Raw genomic sequence first — 13,082 nt, 5'->3', positions numbered from 1 at the left:
ACCTATAAGGAGAAGAATTTTTAGGCTAGAGGGAAGAAGCTAGAAGAAAAAGCTAGGAGGAATTAGAAAGAAGACAGGAGAATTAAAATAGAGGCAGAAGAACAATAAAGAGACTGGTTCAGAAAAACTCAGAGAATTTGTTGGTTTGCCCTCAGGTATCTTAAGTAAAATGTCTCTTTCACTGGTTGTAGCATTTAATCTGAACCCTGAAGAGAGTCTTGAGGATGGACACCAAAGGCTCTTGTGTGTGTGTGTGTGTGTGTGTGTGTGTGTAATATACTTGAGGCCAGAAGAAGATATTGGGTGTCCTAGCCTATCATTTCCTTTGAGACAGAGGCCCTTACTGAAGCTTCCTGCTTTCTTTCAGCTAGGCTATCCAGCCAGAAAGTCCCAGCCAACCTCTTGCTATAACCATTTTCTCTAATGACAGGATAATAGGTGCACATGATTCTGCCTATGCCCAGGTTTTTATGGGTACTAGGGATCCAAGTACAGATTCTTGTTCTTACACAGAAAGCTCTCTTGTTCTCTCAGTCATCTCCCCAGTCACAAGCTGAATTTGAGAGGCTGAGAATAAGCTGGTTTGCTGATTGGTGGCCAGGAGACATTTGGATTGTTGGAAGAAGGTAAAAGGGAAGTGGATTAGAAAGCAGTCCCTTGTTTTTATCCTGAGCATACAGAAAGGCCATTCAGCTGAATGGAGTTTCAGTCCAAGGGTCCAGGTGGGAACCAAAGAGATCCGTTTTCAACCTCTCAAGCCTTAGAGGTGAGATACTTAGTTGATATCTGAGGGACTTTAGTCAGAAAAGGAAAACAACCTGTCCAATATGCGATACACACACCAATGAATGCAAACTTAACTTCAGGTCTCTCTGAAGAAAGAGGCACCTTCCTCAGATAATCATCTATTATTTAAAGAGGATCTGATACATTGTGCCATCATTAAATTATAAAATAGCTTACAAATACTAAGTAGGGGGTGCAAATTTAAGCTTAACAATGGTAGCACCAACTTTGAGGACATCTCTGTTGAAGAACCCCAGAGAGCCCAGATGCTGCTGTCATCTAGTTGATGGAATAAGTAGCAGTTATGGCATTCCTTGGCTAATTCTTTTGCTGTTGTTGTTGTTTTGTTTTTTTGAGACTAGGTTTCTTTGTTAGCCCTGGCTGTCCTTGAACTCACTCTATAGACCAAGCTGACCTTGAACTCTGAGATCTGCCTGCCTCTGTCTCCAAGTGCTGGGATTAAAGGTGCTTGCCATCACTGCCTGGTGGCTAATTCCTTTTACTGAGTGACTAAAGAAGAGACCCAGAGTCATTGTGTTATGCCCCAGAGTTCTATAGAAGAGCATTTGCTCATAGGTGGTGATTATACACATTTCTTTCACGTGGCGCTTTCAATGGCACTGCTATTTTGCACAGTGCCAGTCTATATTTCAATCTTATTATTTTCTTATATGAACCCAGTGGGCTAGTCACTTGGGTATTAATGCTTTCTGTTGCATTTTACTTAGTGGTGAGATTCTACAGAGCATGAGGAGAAAAAACTATAGTAAAAAATACTCTCCAGAATTCTCTTCCTTGAATATTCCAGTATGCTCCCATGAACACTGGTGGTTGTTGCTATTTCTTTGACTCACACATGGTTAGATAGATGACTTTTTTGAGGGTCTGCATAGAGCAAAGTTTAGTAAGGAGAAATGTTGTCTTTTTCTTCATCAACCCTTCCCCCATGTCTTAATCATTTATATTTGAGTGTGCTTAGCATAGACTCCCACTAGATGTGACCGTGCACTCCCAGATTCCAAATGAAGAATTAGTCTTAGATGAAGTCACTTTCCTCTAGTTATCATTCATGAAGCCCGGTAGAACTCAGGCTTTTTATAGATTCCAGCTCCCACTTTCCCTTTCTGCTCCCCCAGGAATCACTCTCCCCTGACTTTACTGTGCTTCATCTGCCCCTCTTCAGTCAAACTCTGTGCCCTTGTTTTTGCCTTTTATTGGCTGGCTATTTCCTTCCGCTGTTTGAATTAATTTGTTTCCATCACCAGTGTTTGCTTTACCTTGAAAGGAAAGTAGCTCTTAAAATCAATTGCTTAGTCTTTTTCTCTTGATGTCTTTGACGCTTGGTCAAGATTAGTGTAGGCAAGGGTGTTCAGTCAGAGGACTCCAAGTCACTTCACTGAGATCTTGACTTCTCAACTTCCTCAGAGGTTCCATTACACCCCATGACCCAGGGAGGAGATTGTCATTGTCACCAAGGAAAAACCTATTTAGGTGAATGCCCTCTACAGAGCCATTTATCTTCTATTCTAGTTTATACTAGAGACATGGCTATTGTCCAAAACAGTGATTTATTAGGGCTTCTCTTTAGGACTGTATTTAAAGACACTATGCCCTACATTGTGAGATTGTTACAGTAAAAAAAAAAATTCCCGTAGAATTAAATTTAGAGCAAAACAATTGGTGTGGGGGAGGAGAGTGTTGACTGAAATGCAAGAAGTTCTTATTGTTGGGACGGTGGCCCCTCTGACTGTGTCATGCCAGGCTGTTCTCTCTCCCATTACTGCACAGATACAATGCTACTTCATTTATTTGAATGTTCTATATTATAAAGCTGTTCAGCATTTCAATAGTCATGGTAATTTTATCATGGAATGACTTCATTTAATGTGATGGCCATTTAGTAAAGGTTTTACATTCACCTCAGGCAAACTGTAAGAGGAAACAAGTGACTGCTTACAAAGACCTCACTCACATTAGCTTTAAGATAAACAGAGGGGTAAATAAATACTGTAAGGCACAGCAGTGTGTTTACATAGAATGAGGGTAGGATGCTGTGCCTTCGACTTACCATAGAATGTTTGACATTTGCACTTCTGAACCTCTCTTTCTGCTGAGCAGTAGTGACAATGTTATAGCGATCTGTCTCAGAGCCTTATGCTTCAACACAGGCCTTCTCATTCACTGCAGGTCTAAGGGTTTGCTGTGGGTAGGTAGGGTGGTTCTTCTGCACTGTGCTCCTTCGCTGTGCTCCAACACTTACAGTCCTAAATGAATACCCCTGAGAGGACTGCCAATGGTCAACTCTGTTGTCCTCTTGGATGGATAAAGTGTCCTTAACATTGAACCTTTGTTTCCACGGGGTTAACACATTTGGAGGTTCTTTCATCTTGCCTTTCTCATATATACCCAGTGACTGCTTTGAACTTTAACTGGGGTGATTGGAACACTGTCATTGACTGGTGTGAAAGTGTCACTTTGTGTGGAAACGCTAGAGGTAGCCTGCCTGCCTCTGACTGTGTAGGACTCAAGGCATCCTGATTGCTAAGCTACTTACTGTGACAAATGCAAGAACTTTGTAGCTTATTGATTCTGAATGTGTTCTTGACAAAACCTCACTCATGAAAACAAAGATGTCTGGTTGCTTCTCAAAGAAAAATATTTGTTTGTTTGATTTATTTTTCCCAAAAGACGTCTATGCAAAATATTTTCCCCAGAATTTTGACATTTTTTCAATACTCAAATTCTTCATTCTTTTTTCTCCTTTAAGAAAAGAAACCAATAGGCTTAGAGGAATTCAGAGCATCCAGGAAAGAAGTTGACTAGGGAGGACTCACCACTTATTCAGAGCATCCAGGAAAAAGGTTGACTAAGGAGGGCTCTCCATTTATTATCTTCATATTTCTCTTTTACAAAACAGTTCATACTTTGTATTATTTTATTGGATATATGTAAGGTATATAGCATGATTTTTTTGGGGAGGTTATTTGTTTTCTTGTTTATCTTAAGACAGGAGCTCACTCCAAGCTGACCTCAAACTCATGACAATCCTCCTGCCTCAGTCTCCCGAATGCTGAGATTATAGGCATGTGCCATTGTGCATACCTATCCTGCTCAGCACAATGTTTTGACATACAACGATTACTATTGTCAAGTCAGTGAACAGCTCTCTCATCTTATAGTCACACTGTATGTACACACTCCCTACACATTTCCAGCATTCACCGAGGTCTTGGTAACTGTCTTCTTGTACATGTGTGCACGTGTGCTCTAGACTCACTGATCTTTTATAAATGAGACTGTGTATCCTCTAATATGCACCTGAACATTTCACGCCATTCCCCAACCCTTGTCACCACTGCTTTTGTCTGTTTTATCTTTTCTGAAATCTTTTCTCACACAATATCAGGTTATATATAGTACTAAGGAAAAATTGTTGTGCAGTTCTTTTGACACCATGGTTATCAGTTTTGTTACATAGTCACAGACTTCTTCAAAGCTGGCTAATATTCCATGGTTTGTACACTCATTCTGTGCAGTTATCTATCTATCTAAACAAATGGTTAGGTTATTTCATTATCTTGACTGTTGGGGATGATTTGACATTGAACATGAGAATGCAGATTTTTTCGTGAGTTGTTTATTGTTTTTCCTTGGGTGTGCCTTATGTGCCATATGTATGTATGCATGTGTATGTATGTATATATATATATATATACATACGAACACACACACACACATACACACACACACACACACACACATATATATATATTCATAATACATATACCTGGAAGCATGACACTTGATCATATGGCAATTTATTTTGATGATCTGAGGAAATTCATTCGACATTCTTTAATGGTTAAATCAGTTTACATTTGTGTTCAACAGTATACAAAAGTTCTCTTTGCTTTATAACCACAATGACACTTTTAATTATTCCTTATTTTTCTGTGGTTCTGTGGTTCTGAGTATAGTAGGAAGTACTCGACCACTGTGTGACACCCTCAGTCCCTTCCTGTGGTTTTGGTTGTAGTCCTCCTAATAGGTGTGCAGTGACAACTCATTGTGGTGTTGATTTGGGTTCCTCTCATGAATAATGATGCTGAACATTTTTTCATATAGCTATTGGTCATTTGTATGCCATTGCTTTGGGAAAATCTATCCAGGTCCTTTGCCATTTCTTAATGGAGTGGGTTATCCCTTCCTCTTTTGTTGTGCGGGCTGAGATTCTTCACTATTTTGGGTATTTAACATCATAGCTGGTGAGTAGCTTGCTGATGTTTATCCCATCTCTAGACTACCTTCTAGTTTTACTGTTGGCTTTTGGAAGATTTTTGGTTTTGGATTGATGTGGTTCCATTTGTTTATTTTTTCTCTTGTTGTCTGTATTTTCTGGCATCTTAGTAATAAAAAAAGATCTTCTGTATTTCCTCCTAGGAGTCTTTTTTAAAATTAATTAATTAATTTATTTATTAAAGATTTCTGCCTCCTCCCCGCCACCACCTCCCATTTCCCTCCCCCTCCCCCAATCAAGTCCCCCTCCATTGTCAGCCCAAAGAGCAATCAGGGTTCCCTGCCCTGTGGGAAGTCCAAGGACCACCCACCTCCATCCAGATCTATTAAGGTGAGCATGCAAACTGCCTAGGCTCCCACCAAGCCAGTACGTGCAGTAGGATCAAAAACCCATTGCCATTGTTCTTGAGTTCTCAGTAGTTCTCATTGTCTGCTTTGTTCAGCGAGTCCGGTTATATCCCATGCTTTTTCAGACCCAGGCCAGCTGGCCTTGGTGAGTTCCCAATAGAATATCCCCATTGTCTCAGTGTGTCGGTGCACCCCTCGTGGTCCTGAGTTCCTTGCTCGTGCTTTTTCTCCTTCTGCTCCTGATTTGGACCTTGAGATTTCTGTCCGGTGCTCCAGTGTGGGTCTCTGCCTCTGTCTCCTTTCATCGCCTGATGAAGTTTGATATTCAGGAGGATGCCTATATGTTTTTCTTTGGGTTCACCTTCTTATTTAGTTTCTCTAGTATCACGAATTATAGGCTCAGTGTCCTTTATGGCTAGAAACCAAATATGAGTGAGTACATCCCATGTTCCTCTTTTTGGGTCTGGCTTACCTCACTCAGGATAGTGTTTTCTATTTCATTCCATTTGCATGCAAAATTCAAGAAGTCATTTTTTTTTACTGCTGAGTAGTACTCTAATATGTATATATTCCATACTTTCTTCATCCATTCTTCCATTGAAGAGCATCTAGGTTGTTTCCAGGTTCTGGCTATTGCAAACAATGCTGCTATGAACATAGTTGAACATATACTTTTGCTGTATGATAGGGCATCTCTTGGGTATATTCTCAAGAGTGGTATTGCTGGGTCCAGGGGTAGGTGGATCCCGAATTTCCTGAGAAACTGCCACACTGCTTTCCAAAGTGGTTGCACAAGTTTGCATTCCCACCAGCAATGGATGAGTGTACCCCTTTCTCTACAACCTCTCCAGCAAAGGCTATCATTGGTGTTTTTTATTTTAGCCATTTTGACAGGTGTAAGATGGTATCTTAAATTGGTCTTGATTTGCATTTCCCTGATCGCTAAGAAATTTGAGCATGACCTTAAGTGTCTTTTGGCCATTTGAAGTTCTTCTGTTGAGAATTCTCTGTTCAGCTCAGTGCCCCATTTTATAATTGGGTTGATTAGCCTTTTACGGTCTAGTTTCTTGAGTTCTTTATATATTTTGGAGATCAGACCTTTGTCAGTTGCGGGATTGGTGAAGATCTTCTCCCAGTCAGTGGGTTGCCTTTTTGTCTTAGTGGCAGTGTCCTTTGCTTTACAGAAGCTTCTCAGTCTCAGGAGGTCCCATTTATTCAATGATGCCCTTAATGTCTGTGGTGCTGGGGTTACACGTAGGAAGTGGTCTCCCGTGCCCATGTGTTGTAGAGTACTTCCCACTTTCTCTTCTATCAGGTTCAGTGTGTTCGGACTGATATTGAGGTCTTTAATCCATTTGGACTTGAGTTTTGTGCATGGTGATAGATATGGATCTGTTTTCATTCTTCTACAGATTGACATCCAGTTTTGACAGCACAATTTGTTGAAGGTGCTCTCTTTTTTTCCATTGTATACTAGCTCCTTTATCGAAAATCAGGTGCTCATAGGTTTGTGGGTTAAAGTCAGGATCTTCTATTCAATTCCATTCGTCGACTTCTCTGTTTTTATGCCAGTACCAAGCTGTTTTCAATACTGTAGCTCTGTAATAGAGTTTGAAGTCAGGGATGGTAATGCCTCCAGACGATCCTTTATTGTATAAGATTGTTTTGGCTATCCTGGGTTTTTTGTTTTTCCATATAAAGTTGATTATTGTCTTCTCCAGATTTGTGAAGAATTTTGATGGGATTTTGATGAGGATTGCATTGAATCTATATATTGCTTTTGATAGAATCGCCATTTTTACTATGTTGATCCTCCCAATCCAAGAGAAAGGGAGATCCTTCCATCTTCTGGTGTCCTCTTCAATTTCTTTCTTCAAACACTTAAAGTTCTTGTCAAATAGATCTTTCACTTCCTTGGTCAGAGTTACCCCAAGATATTTTATGCTATTTGTGGCTATTGTGAAAGGTGATGCTTCTCTGATTTCCCTCTCTGCTTCCTTATCCTTAGTGTATAGGAAGGCAACTGATTTTTTGGAGTTGATCTTGTATCCTGCCACATTACTAAAGGTGTTTATCAGCTGTAGGAGTTCTTTGGTAGAGTTTTTGGGGTCGCTTATGTATACTATCATATCATCTGCAAATAGCGAAAGCTTAACTTCTTCCTTTCCAATACGAATCCCCTTGATCCCCTTATGTTGTCTTATTGCTATTGCTAGAACTTCAAGCACTATATTGAAGAGGTATGGAGAGAGTAGACATCCTTGTCGTGTTCCTGATTTTAGTGGGATGGCTTTGAGTTTTTCTCCGTTTAATTTAATGTTAGCTGTCGGCTTGCTGTAAATAGCTTTTATTATATTTATGTATGACCCATGTATCCCTAATCTCTCCAAGACCTTTATCATAAAGGGGTGTTGAATTTTGTCGAATGCTTTTTCAGCATCTAATGAAATGATCATATGGTTTTTTTCTTTCAGTTTATTTATATGGTGGATTACATTGATAGATTTGCGTATGTTGAACCAGCCCTGTATCTCTGGGATGAAGCCTACTTGATCATAATGGATAATTTTTCTAATGTGTTCTTGGATTCGGTTTGCCAGTATTTTATTGAGATTTTTTGCGTCGATATTCATGAGTGAGATAGGCCTGTAATTCTCTTTCTTGGTTGGGTCTTTGTGTGGTTTTGGTATCAGGGTAACTGTAACTTCATAAAAGGAATTTGGCAATGACACTTCTATTTCTATATTGTGAAATACATTAAGGAGTATGGGTATTAGCTCTTCTTGGAAGTTCTGGTAGAATTCTGCATTGAAACCATCTGGTCCTGGGATTTTTTTGGAAGGGAGATTTTTGAGAACAGTTTCTAGTTCTTCGCGACTAACAGGTCTATTTAGATCATTCACCTGGTCTTGGTTTAGCTTTGGTATATGGTACTTATCTAAAAAAATGTCCATTTCTTTTGCATTTTCCAGTTTTGTGGCATACAGGCTTTTGTAGTAAGATCTAATGATTCTCTGAATTTCCTCTGTGTCTGTGGTTATGTCCCCCTTTTCATTTCTGACCTTAATTATTTGCGTGTTCTTTCTCTGTTGTTTAATTAGTTTGGATAGGGGTTTGTTGATCTTGTTGATTTTCTCCAAGAATCAACTTTTTGTTTCATTGATTCTTTGGATTGTTTTCTGTGTTTCTATTTTGTTGATTTCCGCCCTCAGTTTGATTATTTCCAGTCTTCTACTCCTCCTGGGTGCATCTGCTTTTTTTTTTTTCTAGAGTTTTCAGGTGTGCCGTTAAGTCCCCAATGTATGCTTTCTCCGTTTTCTTTAAGTGGGCACTTAGTGCTATGAACTTTCCTCTTAGCACTGCTTTCATTGTGTCCCATAGGTTTGAGTATGTTGTCTCTTTATTTTCATTAAATTCAAGGAAGACTTTAATTTCTTTCTTAATTTCTTCCTTGACCCAGGTGTGGTTCAGTAGTTGACTGTTCAGTTTCCATGAGTTTGTTGGCTTTCTGGGCATAGCATTGTTGTTGCCTTCTAACTTTAGTCCGTGGTGATCTGATAAGACACAGGTGGACACTGATATTTTTTTGTATATGTGGAGGTTTCCTTTGTTCCCGAGTATGTGGTCAATTTTCGAGAAGGTTCCATGAGCTGCAGAGAAGAAAGTATATTCTTTCCTATTTGGGTGGAGTGTTCTATAGATGTCTGTTAAGTCCATTTGCTTCATTACGTCCAGTAATTCTCTTAATTCTCTATTAGGTTTCTGTCTGATTGACCTGTCCATTGGTGAGAGAGGTGTGTTGAAGTCTCCTACTACTAGTGTGTGTGTGGTTTGATGTCTGCCTTGAGTTCAAGTAATATTTCTTTTACATATTTTATATTAGGGGTGTAGATATTCAGGATTGAGACTTCATCCTGATGGATTGTTCCCGTTATGAGTATAAAATGTCCATCTCGATCTCTTCTGATTGCTTTTAGTTTGAAGTCAGTTTTGTTAGAAATTAGTATGGCCACATCTGCTTTTTTCTTAGGACCATTTGCTTGAAACACCTTTTCCCAATCCTTTACTCTGAGTAGATGCCTGTCTTTGTGGTTGAGATGTGTTTCTTGCAAACATCAGAATGTTGGATCCTGTTTTCGTATCCAATCTCTTAGCCTGTGCCTTTTTATAGGTGAATTGAGACCATTAATATTATGTGATATTAATGACCAGTGGTTGTTTACTTCGGTTATTCTTATTGTTTTTGGTAGTAGAGTTTGTGTGTCTCCCTTTGATGGAGGAGTTACTTTCATTTAATAAAGAAACTGCCTTGGCCCATTTATAGGCCAGCCCTTAGGTGGGTGGAGTAAACAGACAGAAGGCTGGGAGAAAGAAGCCGAGTCGGGAGTCGCCATGATTCTCCCACTCCATACAGACACAGGCTAAGATCTCCCTGGTAAGCCACCTCGTGGGGCTACACAGAATATCAGAAATAGGTTAGATCAATATGTAAGAGCTAGCCAATAAGAGGCTGGAACTAATGGGCCAGGCAGTGATTAAAAGAATACAGTTTCCGTGTAATTATTTCGGGGCATAAGCTAGTCATGCGGGCGGCTGGGTGCCGGGGACGCAGCCCTGCCGCTCATAATACAACAGAGTGGCACCCAACGTGCTAATGAACTCCACGTAAAACCTGAGAGGGCTTAAAAAGGACACAGAGAGAATTTAAGACAGCTTTTTGCTGTTTGTGGGTTGCGTGCGGCAAAGAAATTGTCTTGACTCAGCAACAGGAAAAAAACTGGCTGTTTTAAAATGCCGGCTTTCTGGGCTGTGCCGCCATCACGATCTCTGTCTGGCTCCTGCTGGAGACAGAGCTTTTGAATGGAGCATTTGGAGTAAAGTGCTATGGCTTGCTTGATGGCAATGTGGACTGCTGTGTGCCTGGAACTGTGTGTGGCTCAGGGGCACCAAATGGCTCTGAGGCAGGAGGGCTCAGCTCCGCCATGCTGAACTGTGCTGGTCTCAGGCAGGAACTACCGTAATTACCATAATAACAGCGCAGTTAAGGTTTCAACTGGGCAGGACACAGGTGGTACCGTATTATCTGTATATGGTGCAACTTAAGTTTTTAAGAAATGCTTAACATTTTAAAAAATGCTCCTGGATAGTAAAACAATTACAGATTCACAATAGAACTGATTCAGACACTGTTGGATGAATGTACGTAGGCTTGAGAGAGAGAAAAAAATATATATATAAAGAATAAAGTTAATGTCTTAAAAAAGGGTAAAGTCTTTAAAGAGACAGAGTACAGATAGTTATAGATTAAAAGAAATAAAGAAAAATAAGCCACGTAAAAATGGAAAATTCACAGAGAGTCTGGATTCTTTGTATTATTGTGTTTTCTTTGAAATTTTTGACTGTAAAGGAGCTAAGTGCAGAGAGACATTTCATTATATGGGCTGCCAAGCTAAACCAGAATGGATATAAGGGTATTATGATTTCAGAATTTGGGACTAAGGATATGATGCTTTGGAGAGGGTCTTCTTTTGGTTTCACAGAGGATGCGACCCTGTGGATTTCTTCTATCCCAATATGGTATGATAGACCACGCCCTCCTGAAAGGTTACTGTGAACACCCTCAAAAAATTACTTCACTCAACTGCCAACTGAGATGACCCTGGCACACAGGTTATACCATGAAAGACCTAATTAACGACGCCCCCATTCAGCAGGAAGCAGTTTGGAGAGAAAAAACTGCGCCCATGTTCCCAAATATGGTTTATAAATGTTCTTTTACATTTAAAGGGGGATATGATATAGATATGAATAATTTGCATTGGTATGGATTTTAAGGTCAATTTTGTTATATGTATATGTATTTCTGATCTTGATTACTGTATTGTGATTGTATAGTTCATTTAAAATGTAATGTATAATTAGGAAATATAGGTTGTTAATGGACAATCATCAATAATAGTCAAGCTTGTAGTCATGTTAGTTAGATTTTCTAGATATATAGAGATATATTTCAGTTAGATAGGCATTCTTCATATCTTTCAAAGACTACAGAATATGGCATTTTAAATGTTTTAATAATTTAGGGCTTTTCATGACAATGAGACACGTCTGCTCCTGGCAGCACCAATCTACTTCAAGAGGAAGATGGGCATTGAAGAGGCTCCTTATGGAGTTTGATAGCCATTTGGGCAAGAAACTGCTCTTGCCTGGACTGTTGCATAAACTGGACACAGAGAACCCTCAGAGAGAGGACTACTGAACTTGCCTAAAGGTGAGATGGTCTTTTGGGGTTCCTGACTCATGAAAGAGTCTGTGAGACACTCTGCAGGACACAGCAAAAAGTGACTGAACTGTCTTTGGAATTTCCTGCTTGATGAAAATGTCTGCTGGATACTATGGGCCTGAAGGCTGAAGATGGATGCCCCAACGGTACAAAAGAACTTTGGGTGACTGTCCAGGCAGTGAGATGTCTCTGTCATTTCTAGAGTTTGGGATCTCTTGTTTACTTAGGTAATATTATATCCTTCTGGAGTCTTTGATGGAGTTGAAGAATGGATAGATAGTTATAGTTTTCCTTAGTTATGATAAGAGATAAAATAGATATAAATATTGTAACCGTAATTCTTGCTTGATAACCATTTTGTTATATGTAATTTTACCACATTAAAGTTAAAGCCTTTCTTTTTTGTTTAAACAAAAAAGGGGAAATGATGGAGGAGTTACTTTCATTTAATAAAGAAACTGCCTTGGCCCATTTATAGGCCAGCCCTTAGGTGGGTGGAGTAAACAGACAGAAGGCTGGGAGAAAGAAGCTGAGTCGGGAGTCGCCATGATTCGCCCACCAGACACAGACGCAGGTTAAGATCTCCCTGGTAAGCCACCAGATCATGGTGCTACACAGAATATTAGAAATGGGTTAGATCAATATGTAAGAGCTAGCCAATAAGAGGTTGGAACTAATGGGCCAGGCAGTGTTTAAAAGAATACAGTTTCCGTGTAATTATTTCGGGTAAAGCTAGCCAGGTGGCGGTGGGAAGCAGCCCTGCCACTTTTATTACAACATCCCATCTTTGAGTTGTGCTGGTGAAGGGTCGCTAGATGCCTGAGTTATTGTAGGCAGTGTTGGCAATGTTGAATTCCTTGGGTTGTGATTTTCCTTCTATTACTTTCTGTAGGGCTGGATTTGTGGCTACGTATTGTTTAAATTTGTTCTTATCCTGGAATGTCTTGTTTTCTCCATTGATAGTGAACAATAGCTTGGCTGGATATAGTAGTTTGGGTTTGCGTCCATGGTCTCTTAGTTTCTGCAGTACCTCTATCCAGGACCTTCTGGCTTTCATGGTTTCCATAGAGAAGTCAGGTGTAAGTCTGACCGGTTTACCCTTATAAGTTTTTTTCCCTTTTTCCTTTACAGCTCTTAATATTCTTTCTTTAAACTGTATATTTTGTGTTTTGATTATTATATGGCAAGGGGATGTTTTTCTTTGATCCAGTCTGTTTGGTGTTCTATGTGCTTCTTGAATCTTCAAAGGAATATCTTTCTTTATGTTGGGAAAGTTTTCTTCCATAATTTTGTTAAAAATATTTTCTGGCACTTCGAGCTGTGACTCTTCTCCTTCTTCTATTCCTATTATTCTTAGGTTTGGTCTTTT

The sequence above is a fragment of the Chionomys nivalis genome, chromosome 1, assembly GCF_950005125.1.
Source record: "Chionomys nivalis chromosome 1, mChiNiv1.1, whole genome shotgun sequence".
Lineage (NCBI taxonomy): Eukaryota > Metazoa > Chordata > Mammalia > Rodentia > Cricetidae > Chionomys > Chionomys nivalis.
Note: the sequence above shows the minus strand (reverse complement) of the source record.